The 16,540-nt window shown below is 38.9% G+C and overlaps 1 non-coding gene across 1 annotated transcript; it reads right to left on the bottom strand.

Annotated features, from left to right (window-relative positions):
• Positions 1–583: 583 nt before the first annotated feature.
• LOC148561684 (small nucleolar RNA R71) lies at positions 584–690 on the bottom strand. The gene has a single exon (XR_015887165.1). It is a non-coding gene; the product is annotated as a small nucleolar RNA R71 (small nucleolar RNA).
• Between the last annotated feature and the right edge of the window lie 15,850 nt (positions 691–16,540).

The raw sequence follows: 16,540 nt of genomic DNA, 5'->3' as shown, positions 1-16,540 counted from the left end.
GCGGGGCTTCAACTTTCTTTGATTCTGAACCTGAGAGAACCTTCCTTAGACTAAGGAGGGAGGCAAGAGAAAAACGTGTAGTTGGTGCTGAAGAAGAGGAGGAACACTTTGAGGAATACTTTGAACCAAACATGGAAGAAAACATGGAAAACCATCATGAAGAAGAGACTCACAACCATGGCGGAAGAGGTCGAGAAAATCATGCTGGGGAGGATAGAAGAGTTTTAGGCTCTTACATCAATCCAAACCCAGGAAACTGTGAAAGTAGCATTCAAAAGCCAACCATCCATGCCAACAATTTTGAACTAAAACCACAGCTCATCACCCTTGTTCAGAATAACTGTTCGTTCGGAGGAAGTGTCCAAGAAGACCCTAATCAACATCTAACCACCTTCCTGAGAATATGTGACACAGTGAAGTCTAATGGTGTTCGTCCTGACGCCTATAGACTGCTCTTATTTCCATTCTCACTCAAGGATAAGGCAGCCAAGTGGCTGGAGTCTTTACCGAAGGAGAGCTTGACAACTTGGGAAGATGTGGTGAACAAATTCTTAGCAAGATTTTACCCCCTCAACGAATCAATAGGCTGAGAGCTGAGGTCCAAACTTTCAGGCAACAAGATGGTGAGACTCTATATGAAGCATGGGAGAGGTTTAAAGACTTAACAAGGAGGTGCCCACCAGATATGTTCAATGAATGGGTGCAGCTGCACATTTTCTATGAAGGCCTGTCATATGAATCAAAGAAGGCAGTAGACCATTCATCTGGAGGATCTTTGAACAAGAAGAAGACCATTGATGAGGCCATAGATGTCATTGAAACTGTAGCAGAGAATGACTACTTCTATGCTTCCGAAAGAGGGAACACAAGAGGAGTAATGGAGCTAAATAATGTAGATGCTCTGCTAGCCCAAAACAAGCTTATTACCCAGCAGCTGGCTGACCTCACCAAGAAGATGGAGAGGAACCAAGTAGCAGCAATCTCCACTTCATCAACAACCCAAGAAGGAGTGAATGAAGAAGCAGAGGGTAGTCAAGAGCAAGCCAACTACATTGGGAATTCACCTAGGCAAAACCATGATCCATACTCCAAGACCTACAACCCTGGATGGAGGAATCACCCAAACTTTGGGTGGGGAAATCAACAAGACCAAAGCCTTGATCAAAGACGCCCAAATCCAAACAATGCAGCCCACCAACACTTCACATCTAGACCATATCAACACCCCCATAACAACACCTCTCCACATTCATATCAAGGCCAGAATAACCCTCCTCAGCCTGACCTATCATCATTTGATGAAAGAATCTCAAGGATTGAGAATCTACTTGAAGGCATAGGCAAGGAGATTCAAGACAACAAGGTGTTCATGGAGGAAGTGCGAGCCAGTTTCAAGAACCAAGGAGACACAATCAAGAGGTTGGAATCTCAAGTGGGGTATCTCTCTGAACAAATTCCCAAACCCACAGATGGATTCCCAAGTGACACAGAGAAGAATCCGAGAGGTGAAACAAAGAAAGTAAGATGGGAAGATTGCAAGATGGTCACTATAAGTGATAAGGAGACTGAGGACAAGCCAAGCAAGCTATCAGAACAACCTGAAGATACCTCAGTAGAGAAGAAGGAAAAAGATTTCCAAGAACCAAAAATCTCAAAACAGGAGCTGCTGAGACTCTATGCACCTTTTTCCCAACTGCTCAATGGTGCTGTGGAGAAGAGAATATACTCAAGATTTCTTGACTTGTTTGCATCTTCGCATGTGAACATACCGTTCATCAAGACTATCCAACAAATGCCTGCATACATCAAGTATTTGAAGGAGCTGCTTCCTAGGAAAAGCTCACTTAAGGGAGGCTAAACTATAGTGATGAACAAGGAGTGTAGTGCCCTCATTCAACCACAGTTGCCTACGAAAAGAAAAGATCCACGGAGGTTTCATGTCCCCTGTGCCATAGGGGAAACAATGTTTGATAGAGCACTCTGCGATTTGGGAGCAAGCATCAACTTAATGCCCTTATCCCTGGTAAAGAGGCTGCAGATCAATGAGATATTGCCCACAGATGTAGTCATCAGGCTGGCTGACTGATAAACCACTATTTCATGGTTTATCTCGTGCTCAATTGAGTGGTTTTACCAACTCTTTACTCACTTATTCATACTATTTGCATGGTTTTATATTTCCTTCCTAATTATGTGTTTTGATTCAAAATATGCTTCTTTGATCTTATATTTGCTTATTATTAATCCTCTCTTATTACCATTAGATGCCTTGATATGTGTGTTAAGTGATTTCAGAGATTACAAGGCAGGAATGGCTCAGAGGATGGAAAGGAAGCATGCAAAAGTGGAAGGAATACAATAAGTTGGAGAAATTGCTAAGCTGTCCAGTCTGACCTCTCTGCACTCAAACGGCTATAACTTTAGCTACAGAGGTCCAAACGACGCGGTTCTAGTTACGTTGGAAAGCTAACGTCCGGGGCTTCGATTTAATAGATAATAGTCTATAGTTCCTCTGAGGCTAGGTGACCCGACCACATGATCCATGCGGCCGCATCGCAGTGACGGAAATCCAGCGTGGCAAACTTTGAAACCAGCGAATTTTGGACTGTTTTTGACCCAGTTTGCAGCCCAGAAAACACAGATTAGAGGCTATAAAGTGGGAGAATACATTCATTCATGATTAGGCTCTCATATTTACAATTTTAGGAGTAGATATAGTTTTTAGAGAGAGAGGTTCTCTCCTCTCTTTAGGATTAGGATTTAGGATTTCTCTTAGTTTTAGGAGTAGCTCTCAATCCCAAGTTCTTTATTTTTATTTATTTTTATTTAATTTATGAACTCTTCCGTGTTACATATAATTTTCTTAATTAATTTTATTTGAGGTAATTCAGATTTAAGATTGCTTTGCTCTGTTTAAGATTGCTTTCAATTTAATTTAGATATTTTTCTCCCTTTTGGCTTTGGTCAAGTGATTGGTAATACTTGAGTTATCAAACTCAGCAAGTGGTTGAAATTGGCAAATTTTGCTTGAGCTAGGATTGCTCTAACACTAGTCTCTCCACAGGAGTTGACTAGGACTTGAGAATCAAGCTGAGCAGTCCACTTAACCTTCCTTTGTTTAATAAAGGATGACCAAGTGGGATTAAAACCCAATCTTCTTCACACCTGATAAGGATAACTAGGATAGGAATTCCAATTCTTATACCTTGACAAGAGATTTTATTATTATTATTTTATTTTACTCGTCATATAACATATTCACACCTTACTTCCAAAACCCCAATTTACAAACTCATAACCAATAATAAGAACATACCTCCCGCAATTCCTTGAGAAGACGACCCGAGGTTTGAATACTCAGTTATCAATTTCAAAGGGGTTTGTTACTTGTGACAACCAAAACGTTTGTACGAAGGGATTTTTGTCAGTTTAGAGACTATATCTACAACGCGACTATTTTTATGACATTCTTTACTTGCAAAAATCCTAACGTCAAAATGGCGTCGTTGCCGGGGAATTGCAAACGTGTGCCTTACTATTGGTTATTGTAAATATTTTATTTTTGCTTGTTTTTATTTTTGTTTTTATTTTTGTTTTTTTTTTCTTATGTTAAGAGGTTATTTGTTTTTATTTAGTTATTAAAAAAAATTTTTTTTCAAAAATTTGTTCTTAGTGTTCATCTTGATCTTCAAGTTGTTCTTCACGTTCATCTTGACTTTCAAGCTGTTCTTAGTTATTTTCTTCGTTTTGATCTAAAAATTTGAAATTTGGTATCATTTTATTGTTTTTCTCTTTCTTCATTAAATTCAAAAATATTTTTAATTAATTTTTTTTTCGAAAAAAAAAATTTTCAGATTTTTATTTTTAAAATTTTTATCTTATCTTATCTTATTTCCAAAATCAAATTTCAAAATTCAAATTTAAAAATTTTCAAAATTTAAATTTCAAAATTTTCAAATTTCAAATTTTAAATTTCAAAATTTAATTCAAAATTTAAATAACCTTTTAATTTAAATTTATTTTTATTTTCATTTTTAATTTTTATTTACTACTATTAACTCTCACCCCTTTGGCTATGAGTCTGGTTACAATTATGTTGCAGGAAAAAGAAATTACAATGAGAACAGGCATCAAGGTTGGAGCAATCAAAGATGGGAGGAGCCACAAGGACTTGATCAATCCTCATGGCAACAACCACCTCTAATGGACTATCAACAACCACCACCATATGCCTATGAACCCTTTCCTGAACATAACTTTGGACCACCAAACTCACAAGCCAACTACCACTATTCACCTCCATATGACCCTAACCCTCAACCACCATACCAACCACCTTATGAGCCATATGAACCATATATAGAACCACCCCAATTCCAATACAATCACTCCCAACCACCACCACTTTCTTTTGTAGCATGTCCAAGTCCGGCAACCCGAGAAGCAGAGGATCACCTAAGGGAAACAGTAATTAAATTTCAGGCAACCATTCAATAACTGGAGCAAGCATTAATTCAATGGGCTTCTAGACGCTCAAATATACAAGGGTCAGCCACAGCCCCATTTGAACAGCCTAACGAAGAGCGTAGCATGAAGGAGATACTAGAGGCTCCAGTGGACAAGACAGAGCATGAATTCATACTAGAACAAGTAGAAGAAGCTGTCATTGTTCAAGAAGAAGAGTTGGTTGAAGACTTAGGAGATGCAGAACCTCCATGGGAAAGTCCAGTCATTGAACCCCCTTCCAAGACGTTTGAAATTGATGCTAAGGAGGGTGTACAACCTCCAAGGCATATCACAGTTAAAGACTTGGAAGAGGTTGATCAAGAGATAGAGTTTCAAGAAGAAGAAGCACAACCTCCCATGCCTTTGGAAAGCAATGAAGAGGAGATTAAATTGGAAGAGAGCTACCAAGAGGAAGATGTTGAAATTGAAGAAGCTTGCAAAGAGGTGGTAATTATCAGAGAAGAGCACAAGGGAGTGGAGCTTGCAATTTCATTAAAAATACCTCCCCCTAAGTTGCCATCATCCTTCACAACATTCAAGTGGGTAAAATTCATATCCCATAGCTTTCTAATCCCACTTGAATATGGGCTACTGGAGACGGATGGTCAACTTAGAGCTCTTTGTGGCATTAAGAGTAAGAGGAAGATGGCCAGTGATAAGAATTGTCAAGCAAGGTTCAACATGGTTGTGTGCTCAAAGTTTAAATGCAAAGGTTGGTGTAAAGCTCAACTGAATGGGTCTAGGAAGTTGTTTGGCCGCTTACGTGAGAATTCAGACTGCTTGCCACCCGGAGGGAACAATATTGCTCAACCATAAGAAGGGTGCAAAAGCAAGATTTGGGACCCCGGAATCCAATCTAGAAATCAGCACTCTTGGGGCCTGGTCACTTGCTTTAACTTACTTGAAGGCTTTTTGCGCCTAGTTTGGGATCCCGGAGGTTACTGGAGATACAAACATTGGTGGAGATTCCTGGATGAATTCAAGCACAAGCCACCATAACAGGAAGCTCACCAAATGTCCAACTTAAGGACTTTAACTAAAAGTGCTAGGTGGGAGACAACCAACCATGTTATGATCGTTCATTTTTCATTTTTAGTTAATTTTATTTATTTTTGAGTTTTATTTTATTTTATTATATTGAACCTGGAGTTTTGCATCACATTCATATTAACACTGCATTCTGCATCTTTTCAGATTAAAAAAAAAAAAGCGAGCACGCGACGAGACCGCATTAGCGACGCGTCCGCGTCGCAAGGAGATGGGAGACAATATTAATATGAACAAAGAGTTACGCAGGAGCAGCGCTGGAGGCATGGCAATGGCACAAATCACCCCACACGACCGCGTTGCCGACGCGTCCGCGTCACATGGGAACTTTGGCCTCCCACGCAACCGCGTCACCCACGCGGCCGTGTGACCTGAAATCGGCGTAAAAAGGGTGTATGGCCGAAAGTTGAGCTGGAATTGGGCTGGACCCGTGCTAGTAGCACAAGCCTTGCCACGCGAATGCGTCACCCACGCGTCCGCGTTATTTTAAGAAAAAGGCCACCCGTGCGATCGCGTCACCCACGCGACCGCGTCACCCTGGATTTTGGCAATACTGAAGTTTTGAACAGCGAGTTGTGCGACCGCGAGGCTACACTTATAAACCCCGATTTTGTGGTTTATCTTGTGCTTATTTTGAGGGATTTTATCACCTTTTCCCACATTTATTCAATGAAATAGCATGGTTTTGCAATTCTCCCTTGATTTGTGCCTAAATGTGAAAACATGCTTTTTAAGCCCTAAAATTGATGATTTTAATTCACTTTAATTCCATTCGATGCCTTGATATGTTTGTTGAGTAATTTCAGGTTCATAAGGCAAGTATTGGATGGAAGAAGTGAGGAGAAAAGCATGCAAAGTGGGAGAACTCATGAAGAAATGAAGGAACCGTAAAGCTGTCAAGCCTGACCTCCTGGCACTCAAAGGACCATAACTTGAGCTACAGAGGTCCAAATGAGGCGGTTCCAGTTGCGTTGGAAAGCTAACATCCGGGGCTTCAAAATAATATAAATTTTGCTATATGTTGCTTCGCTTTCAGGGGCGCGCACGCGCCATGTACGCGTGCGCGCCGATTGAGCACGTGGGTCACTTTAATGAAATCGCCCCCAGCGATTTTGCAGCTCATTTTGGGCCCAATCTAACCCATTTCTGATGCTATTGAACCCAAGGATTGAAGGGGAAATGAACCAAGTAGTCATAGTTTAGTTTTCACCATGTTTTAGGGTAGAATTCTAGAGAGAGAAGCTCTCTCTTCTCTCTAGAATTTAGGGTAGTTTAGGTTTAATTTTCTTGAATCTCACTTTTAATTCTTGTTTTGATTTAGTTTCTTCTTTTAATTTCTTGTTGTTACATCCCTACTCTTCTAGTTTTTACTTGTCATTTCCTTTATTTTTTGTTACTTTTATGTTGATGAACATTGTTGGATCTTAATTTTCTTTAATGCAATTTTATATTTGATATTCTTTTTATTGTTGATTTGAGTTGAGATCTTACTTTCCTTGCAATTGAATAGTGTAGATTTACTTTCCTTGCACTTTTACTATGCTTTCCTTTTATGCCTTCCAAGTGTTTGATAAAATGCTTGGAAGGATGTTAGAGTAGATTTTGAGCATTCTTGGCTTGGAAAGAGTAATTAGGTAATCTTGAGTCATGAAAACCCAACTTATGTTGGTGATCTAGAGTTGTTAGCTAATATTGTTTCCATTGACGCTAATCTTTTGCTAGTTTAATTAGTGAGTTGATTAGGACATATGGAATATTGTTTCCATTCACGCTAATCTTTTGCTAATTTAATTAGTAAGTTGGTTAGGACTTTTGGATTGAGATTAGCTAGTCTCGTTAGACTTTCTCCCTATTTGTTGGAGTTGACGTAATGAGATAAATTCTTGTTTATATTTGTGATATGATTAATTAGTCTTGTTTGACATTCTCCCGATGTGTGACTTAACTAAATAGGATGAATTAATCATGCATGACTAGGATAGAAAGCCTATGATCTCAATCCATTGCCATGAATGTCTCTCTTTATTACTTGGTTTCTTTAAACTTTTGCTCAATTTACTTTTCTTGTCTTTTTATTTTATTGCCCCTCTAATCAACCAAAACCCCCCTATACCCTTCATAGCCAATAATCATACATTTCATTGCAACTCTTTGTGAGACGACCCGGAGTCTAAATACTTCGGTTAATTCTTATTTGGGGTTTGTTATTTGTGACAACTCAAATTTTTTATTGGGAGGATTGTTTGTTGGTGTAGAACTATACTTGCAACGAGAATTCATTTGAGGAAATTCTAAACCACACAAAAGTTCTCCTCATCATGCACTCGCGCCACTAGCACAAATCGAGTCACGCGATCGCGTGCCCCACGCGTCCGCGTCACCCAACCTTATCGCGCACCACGCGACCGCGTCACCCACGCGACCGCATCGCCAGCGTCGCACAACCTATCCAGATTAGTGCCAATTTTCTTATCTTTTCTCTTCTAATCCTAATTTCTTCCTTCTCTCTCCTTTCTCACTTTCTTTTTCTACTTCTCATTCTTTTTCACTTTCATTTTATTTATTTGCATACTTTTATTCATTGCATATTTTTATTTTTCTAGAGTTACTATTGGTGTTCACATATTCTTATTCAACTGTTACATCTTTTCTGGTATTTTCTTGGTGCTTAGTGACTTGTTTGATTCTGATTGGGTAATATTATTTAAATCAATGCCAATCTTTTATATTTGTATTACTTTTGCATTGACATGAATTTATATTATCTCTCCTCCCCCACTCTTTTCCCCATTGTTGCATATTCTGCACCACTGGTATGCCATGGCTTCTATTGTTTTCTCACTTACATGTTGAAGCTTCCATGTAAATGAGACCCTTATCATTTGGCATTAAACCATACTTCTTTTATTTTCTTATCTCTATTTCTGGGTTACTCTTCTTCCCTTTTTCTTTCAGGATGGCCACCCGAAAAGGAAGCGGAAGACATTTTACATGGGGAGACAGACAAGTCCATCTGCACAATCCTTAGAGAAAAGCAACAGTTGAAACAACCCATCCACCTACAAATCTTAGCATGCACTGAGGATGGTGCAACCTTTAAGTGTGGGGAGGTCGATACCGATCTCCGTGGGTTAGTACTTTCTTTTCAACACCAATAATCTTATTTTCTTTATTTGTTCATTGTTGCATCTGCATATTTGATTGCATATTTATTTGATTTTGTGAATCTCCTTTTAAGATCCTATTTTTGAAAAAAAAAATTTTTTTTCACTAATTTAAATAAAAATTTTAAAAAAATTTTTATGTGTTAAATTTGTTTGAAGTTGTATTTGGAACATGGTTTTTGAGTCAAAGAACACACAACCTGTGAGACTTTGAGCTTATTTACACGGTTACATTATTTAACCATAAATATTTTATTCCTGTGTGTTCCCTTCTCTATGATTGTAATCTATATTTTGTTCCAACCTATATGTCCATTATTTAGTGTATTTACATGTTTGCATATGATTGAGGCCATTATTTGATTTTAGCTCACTTATCCCAAATAAGCCTACCCTTTAAATCACCCTTGTCAGCCACTTTGAGCCTTTTAACCCCCTCTTGTTCTGTATTTTACCACATCACTAGCCTTAAAGCAGAAAAACAATTAAATATCCCAATTGAATCTTTAGTTAGCTTAAGATAGTATGTTAATTAAGTATGGGGAAACTGTGAGAACATGGGTTAATAAAGGAAAAGTATAATGTTTCTAATTTATTTGAATATCAGAAATTTGGGAACCTACTCATGAAAAACCAAAAGAGAAAAATAATAGAAAATACATGTGCATTGATAAGTTATGTTTGTTTCTCTAAATAAAAAAAAAGAAGAAAAAAAAGAGAAAAAAGAGAAAAATCCAAAAATACTCAATAAATAAGTAAATAAGGGGACAAAATTACCCCAATATTAAGTTCAATGCACATGTGATAAAAATTAAAGAAAAATTTGGTACATAAGTATGGGAATTATACAAAAGTGAGAATTATGGGTAGCTAGGCATGAATTTAAAAGTATATAGAGTATATGTATATTAGGTGAGAGCTTAGGTTAATTGAAGATTCATATTATAGCTCACTTGGCCATACATATATCCTTACCTTTACCTCAGCCCCATTACAACCTTGAAAAGACCTCATGATGTTTGCATTGGTACATCAAATATTTGTTGATTGGTTAGATGAAGAACAAGGTTTAGAAAGCATGACTAGAGAAGAGTAGAGTGAATAACCCTATACACTTGAGAGATTAGAGTGATATACACTACTAGTAAGGGTTCAATGCTTGATTCTATGTTCCCTGCTTTCATGAGCTGTCTTCTTACAAGTTTACCTGATTTTTATTTTATGATTTGAATTAGTGAAATCTGATTTATGTTTGTCTTGGAGAACTTATTTATTTTTGACCAAGTAGGTAGAAACATTTTGCATGTAGTTGCATTCATATAGATAGGATTGCATTTCATACATTCTTCATTCTTTATAGCTTCTCTTGAGCTTAGCATGAGGACATGCTAGTGTTTAAGTGTGGGGAGGTTGATAAACCACTATTTCATGGTTTATCTTGTGCTCAATTGAGTGGTTTTACCAACTCTTTACCCACTTATTCATACTATTTGCATGGTTTTATATTTCCTTCCTAATTATGTGTTTTGATTGAAAACATGCTTCTTTGATCTTATATTTGCTTATTATTAATCCTATCTTATTACCATTAGATGCCTTGATATGTGTGTTAAGTGATTTCAGAGATTACAAGGCAGGAATGGCTCAGAGGATGGAAAGAAAGCATGCAAAAGTGGAAGGAATACAATAAGTTGGAGAAATTGCTAAGCTATTAAGCCTGACCTCTCTGCACTCAAACGGCTATAACTTTAGCTACAGAAGTCCAAACGACGCGGTTTTAGTTGTGTTGGAAAGCTAACGTCCAGGGCTTCGATTTGATATATAATATGCTATAGTTCCCTTGACGCTAGATGATGCGATCGCGTGATCCATGCGGCCGCGTCGCAGTGACGGAAATCCATCGTGGCAAAATTCGAAACCAGCGAATTCTGGACTGTTTTTGACCCAGTTTGCGGTCCAGAAAACACAGATTAGAGGCTATAAAGTGGGGGAATACATCCATTCATGATCAGGCTCTCATATTTACAATTTTAGGAGTAGATATAGTTTTTAGAGAGAGAGAGGTTCTTTCCTCTCTCTTAGGATTAGGATTTAGGATTTCTCTTAGTTTTAGGAGTAGCTCTCAATCCCAGGTTCTTTATTTTTATTTATTTTTATTTAATTTATAAACTCTTCCGTGTTACATATAATTTTCTTAATTAATGTTATCTGAGGTAATTCAGATTTAAGATTGCTTTGCTCTGTTTAAGATTGCTTTCAATTTAATTTAGATATTTTTCTCCCTTTTGGCTTTGGTCAAGTGATTGGTAATACTTGAGTTATCAAACTCAGCAAGTGGTTGAAATTGGCAGATTTTGCTTGAGCTAGGATTGCTCTAATACTAGTCTCTCCACAGGAGTTGACTAGGACTTGAGAATCAAACTGAGCAGTCCACTTAACCTTCCTTTTTTTAATAAAGGATGACCAAGTGGGATTAAAACCCAATCTTCTTCACACCTGATAAGGATAACTAGGATAGGAATTCCAATTCTTATACCTTGCCAAGAGATTTTATTATTATTATTTTATTTTACTCGTCATATAACATATTCCCACCTTACTTCCAAAACCCCAATTTACAAACTCATAACCAATAATAAGAACATACCTCCCTATAATTCCTTAAGAAGACGACCCGAGGTTTGAATACTCAGTTATCAATTTCAAAGGGGTTTGTTACTTGTGACAACTAAAACGTTTGTACGAAGAGATTTTTGTCGGTTTAGAGACTATATCTACAACGCGACTGTTTTTATGACATTCTTTACTGGCAAAAATCCTAACGTCACTGACAAAACTCAATAACAAGCAATAGGGGTGGTGGAAAACGTGTTGTTAAAGGTTGGGAAATACTTTCTTCCCACAGACTTTGCCATCTTGGACATGGAAGAGAGTCACACTCACCCAATCATATTGGGAAGACCATTCTTAGCTACAGCCAGAGCACTCATAGATGTGGAGCGAGGGGAGCTAATATTGAGGATCCATGATGAACGACATAGCTTTAATGTCTTCAAACTCTCACAAGAAGCAGACCAAGAAAACAAAGAATCAAGCAAAGATCATAATGAGATGCTGACAGAGGAAGCAAGCACTGAAATACAACCAACCCCTCTGGGAAAGCCCTTGGTTGATGAACAAGGAAATAAGCAGTTGTCACAACTCAAGGAAAAGCTGGAGGAACCTAAACCACCAGAGACATGTGAAGACAACAACAAAATTCCCTTAGAAGAAGAAGTCACCAAGAACAAGGCAACATCAAAAGGGACAAAGAAGAAGGTACCAAGAGGGTGGAGGAACAAGAAGATCCCTACATAGGACTTCTCTCCAGGGGATAAAGTGATCTCACCTTAATTCCCAGATATCCCCCCTAATCTCCCCACTATACCATCTCAGTTACCTAAGGTCTTCACTATCAACAGAGTTCTCTCCTTGGAACATGTAGAGATCATTGATACAACTAATGGATATAAGTCCAAGGCAAGAGGGGAGGACTCGAAGCATTATCAACCTCCCTGATGAAGGAGAAACGTCAAGCTAGTGACGCTAAAGAAGCGCTTCATGGGAGGTAACCCATGTTTTATGAGCTTTTACTAGTGAATAAGTCAATATTCATGAATTCCAACCCAAACTTGACAAACACTTGGTGAAATCCTTATATTGCAGTATATAGTGAAGAACAAGTTTGGTGTTCAAAGCATGCCAAGAAAGCATGAATGCAACTGAGAGCATGCTGGTCTTGGAGCTTTGAACAAAACTTTTCATCACAGTGCTCCAAACTAAGTTTGGTGTCAACCCATGGTGCCACCAAGGTGCATATAAGGATACACAGTTAATTAGTTAGTTGGAGTTCATGAATAAACAAAATCTTTTCTTCTTTTTATTAGTTTAGCCGTAAAGTTTAAATACTTTTTAGGACATTAATTTTTCTTATTTTATAGGGTAAAGGAGAGGAACATTGAAGAAGATTGATTGGACAACTAAATGAGAAGGGTTCGGCCACTTCATGAGGAGAAACTACACACTTGTTCTAAAAAGGGAAGGCATTGGAAAATATTGCCATGCAACATTGAAAAGGATGGGACCCTTGAAGACCGAGCAATCTCCATCATAAAGTGATGATCCTTGTCCTTTCTCCATGCACAACCCCAACCGTTCATCAAACAATCACTCCATCAATCCACACCCTCCATTCACTTACAACCTCTCTATATAAGTGATCCTTGTTCCGTACCCACTCTGCACACCTCTCCATTTCGGATTCCCCTTCACTCCCTTCATTGCACTCAACCCTAAACAACCAAAAGTCTCCACACATTTGCCAACTTCACACATTAACCCTCATTCATGGCATCTTCGAGCTCTAAAAGAAGGAAGGGAAAGGAACCTATGGAGCAACACCCGTATGATGAAAAGAGATTTAGAAGCTTGCACCATGCATTGCAATACGGGTGGATGGTGGATAAGGAGATCATTTATGAGCTGGGATTTCAAGTTAGGAAAACTGAGTGTCCCGAAATCACAAAGAAGGTAGAAAAGAGAAGATGGGAGCTCCTCACTGATCCGGTCATTAAGGTAAATGCAAATCTTATAAGAGAGTTTTATGCAAATGCGGTCCGATATGATAAGGCAGATGAGTCATATACAAGCTTTGTGAGAGGAAAGATTGTTGATTTTGGTCCCATGAGTGTCATGAAGGCATTAAAACTGCGGTCCATACCGTTTGAAGAAGAGAGTTATCATTCAAGAATGGACAACAACCCTAATCATGACCAGATTGTGCAAGACATTTGTGTACCAGGGGCTGACTGGGAAAGATATGCAGATAGGAGACCAAGGTTCATCAAGAGAGCAGATCTCACTCCAGAAGCAAAGGGGTGGTTCGAAATTGTAAGGAGGTCCATCCTCCCAGCAGCGAACAACTCGGAGGTGAATCTCAAGAGAGCCACACTGGTACACTGTATACTCAAAGGAGGAGAAATCAAGGTTCATGAACTCATAGCAGAAGGCATTAGAAAAATGGCAGAGAAAAGTGACTCAAGAGGAACGTTAGGTTACCCCAGTACTATTTACCGACTGTGCAAGAAAGCTGGGGTGGTGTTTGAAGATGAAGACCCCGTATGGATAAAAGAGGGCATTCCAATAACCGTTCGACGAATGCATGCTACCGCATCCCCCTTGCCTCAACGGAAGCAAAGGAAGAGGACATCCCCTCAAGTAGTGGAAGGACAAGTCCTAGAGGGGCAAGCACCAGCCACCTTGGATATGCACGAATTGCAGGAAGCTATTGATGGACTATCTCGACAATATTTGGAAAGTCAAGGAGCACAGAGAGAGCTTCAACTACAGATGATGGGGCAGCAAGAGGAGTCGCTCTCAAGATGGATGACTCAACAAGGGGAGTGGCAAAAGCAAATGGTGGATCAGCAACTGAGTCAAGGGCAACAATGGGGTGAAACATTCCACAAGATGGAACAAAGGCAAAACGAGCAACAAGAATCCATCCAGAGGCTAATCAACATCCAAGCACATCAAGGTGCACATATACATGAGATGCATCGAAGACAGATAGAACAGGCAGAACTATTGGACGAGCAAAGGGCATTCGCAAAAGGAGTTTACTTGAGCGAGACTGGGCATCATATAAATACTCAAGCCAGGCTCGGTTACTTGGTAGGACAGCTGCCTATATTGCATCCAGGAATCACAAGGTATGAAGAAATGAGGGATGAATTAGCACGAAAAGAAAGACAAAAGGTGGAAGAGAGTCATGAATCAGTGAGGAAAGCACTTGAGGATTGGAAGCAAGCAAGATTGGCACGGATGCGAGGGAATGCAAGAGAACACAAAGAAGACAAACAAGGAGAAAAGCATGGGCATCCACAAGAGTAAAAGGTGGTGACGTTCCTTCTTTGGTCCATCTTCTTCTATGCTTTAAATAAGGAAGATCTTGTATGAAATAGAACTTGCTTCCATGTTATGTTTGAACCTTTTTAAATTCTGTCTTTTAAGTTTTTGTGTTGAAGAGGTCTCTGTGTGCTAGTCTTTATGTCACCGCATCCTTACTTTGCTTACTTGTATGTTTGTCCCTTTAAATCAAATGAAAAGAGAATGATTGTTTTTAAAGACCAGAGAGGAGTTCATACTATGGAGTAAGTTCATGAGTTTATGGTGTGATCATAAGTTAGCTAAGTTGGTTCAACCACAAGGTGGGAGGACAACTATCTGTCATAAATACTATGCTTGAGACACACCCCATGCGACTAGCTAAATAAGAAGATCATAATAAGAAAAAGGGAAAGAACAATAAAGGTTGAAAAATAAAAGAAAAAGAGTAAGCAATAAGGCTAGGCACCTATGGTTTTAATCTTGAGGCATGTGTCTATGGTGCTCCTGTGTGAGGGATCTACTTGGATGAATAAGCTCTTAGGGGTGCCTTATCACTTGGTAACTTGGGTTAACTAACTCGAGATTATCAGCTGAAAGTCCACTATCAAGAGTAACCCTCAATACAGAGCATTTAGTAACCCAAAGAGGTGTTGGACACCAAGGTCTCAAGAAAAGAAAATAAATAAACTATGTGCTTGTGGTGTGTATGTATGGGGGAGAGACTTGAGCAAGTAAGTCCTTAGGGGTGCTTCAACACCTAGCACCTTGAACCAACTGGTTTGGGAGTGTTGACTGAAAGCTTATTTTAAAGAGTTGCCCCCTTACAGAGCACTTAGCTTAGGAACAAAAATAAGCCCTGAAATGACAATAAAAGGATCAATGAATAAAAGTCTCATAGGATGCAATCAAAGTGAGTGTTCTAGGACATGATAAAGGTCTGAAAGCCAGAGAAGGAATGAACCTAAGTTGCTATGCATGAAACCACCATAAAACCAGGGACATGACTTCCACAAGAATGACTCATTTCTCTTGGCATTCCATTCATCATTCTCTTGTTCCAGTACTTGCTTAGGGACAAGCAAGCTTTAAGTTTGGTGTTGTGATGCCAGGGCATTTCGGCCAGTTTCACTGACCTTTTCTTTACTGTTTTTAGGGTAGTTTCATGCATTTCCTTAGGAAATAAGCTCGTTTTGGGTAGATATTCATTTACATCTTGATTCAAGCATACATTGTGCACTTTACATGATTTCATGAGGATTTTGCATGAATTTAATGACAAATTGGATGTTGCATTTCCCATGACTTGGACTAGAACTTTGATGCACTTTATTGCTTGATTTCAGGACAAAGGAAGCAAAGAAGAACCACATTAGTAGCTACGTTAGTTACACTAACGTTAACACTAACGTGGAATGGGAGTAACTTGCAAAGTTAATGAGAAAAGTCATTGCCAATAACGCTCTCGAAGCCATCATTGCCCACGTTAAGAGTCACGTTAACTAAGCTAACGTGAACTCTAACGTGGAAGAAAGGAAATGGAGCCAACGTTAGTGACATTTAACATTATCACTAACGTTGGACCAAGCTCATAAGTGGCCACGTTAGTTGCCACGTTAACTTAGTTAACGTGACCTCTAACGTTAAGAAGAAAAGGGGGACGCCAACGTTAGTGTCATTCAACATTCTCACTAACGTTGGCCAAGTCACAAGAAGCCACGTTAACTCCCACGTTAACCTAGTTAACATGGAAGCTAACATGAAGAAACTAGGTGGTCGACAATGTTAGTGACCCCAAACATTGTCACTAACGTTGGGATGAACACACACTATCCCCAAGAGGCCACGTTAACTCCCACGTTAACCTAGTTAACATGGAAGTTAACGTGAAGAAGAAA

Source organism: Arachis ipaensis, chromosome B6 (assembly GCF_059453495.1).
Source record: "Arachis ipaensis isolate K30076 ecotype BB chromosome B6, ASM5945349v1, whole genome shotgun sequence".
Taxonomy (NCBI): Eukaryota; Viridiplantae; Streptophyta; class Magnoliopsida; order Fabales; family Fabaceae; genus Arachis; species Arachis ipaensis.
Note: the sequence above shows the minus strand (reverse complement) of the source record. Positions and strands in the feature narration are given on the sequence as shown.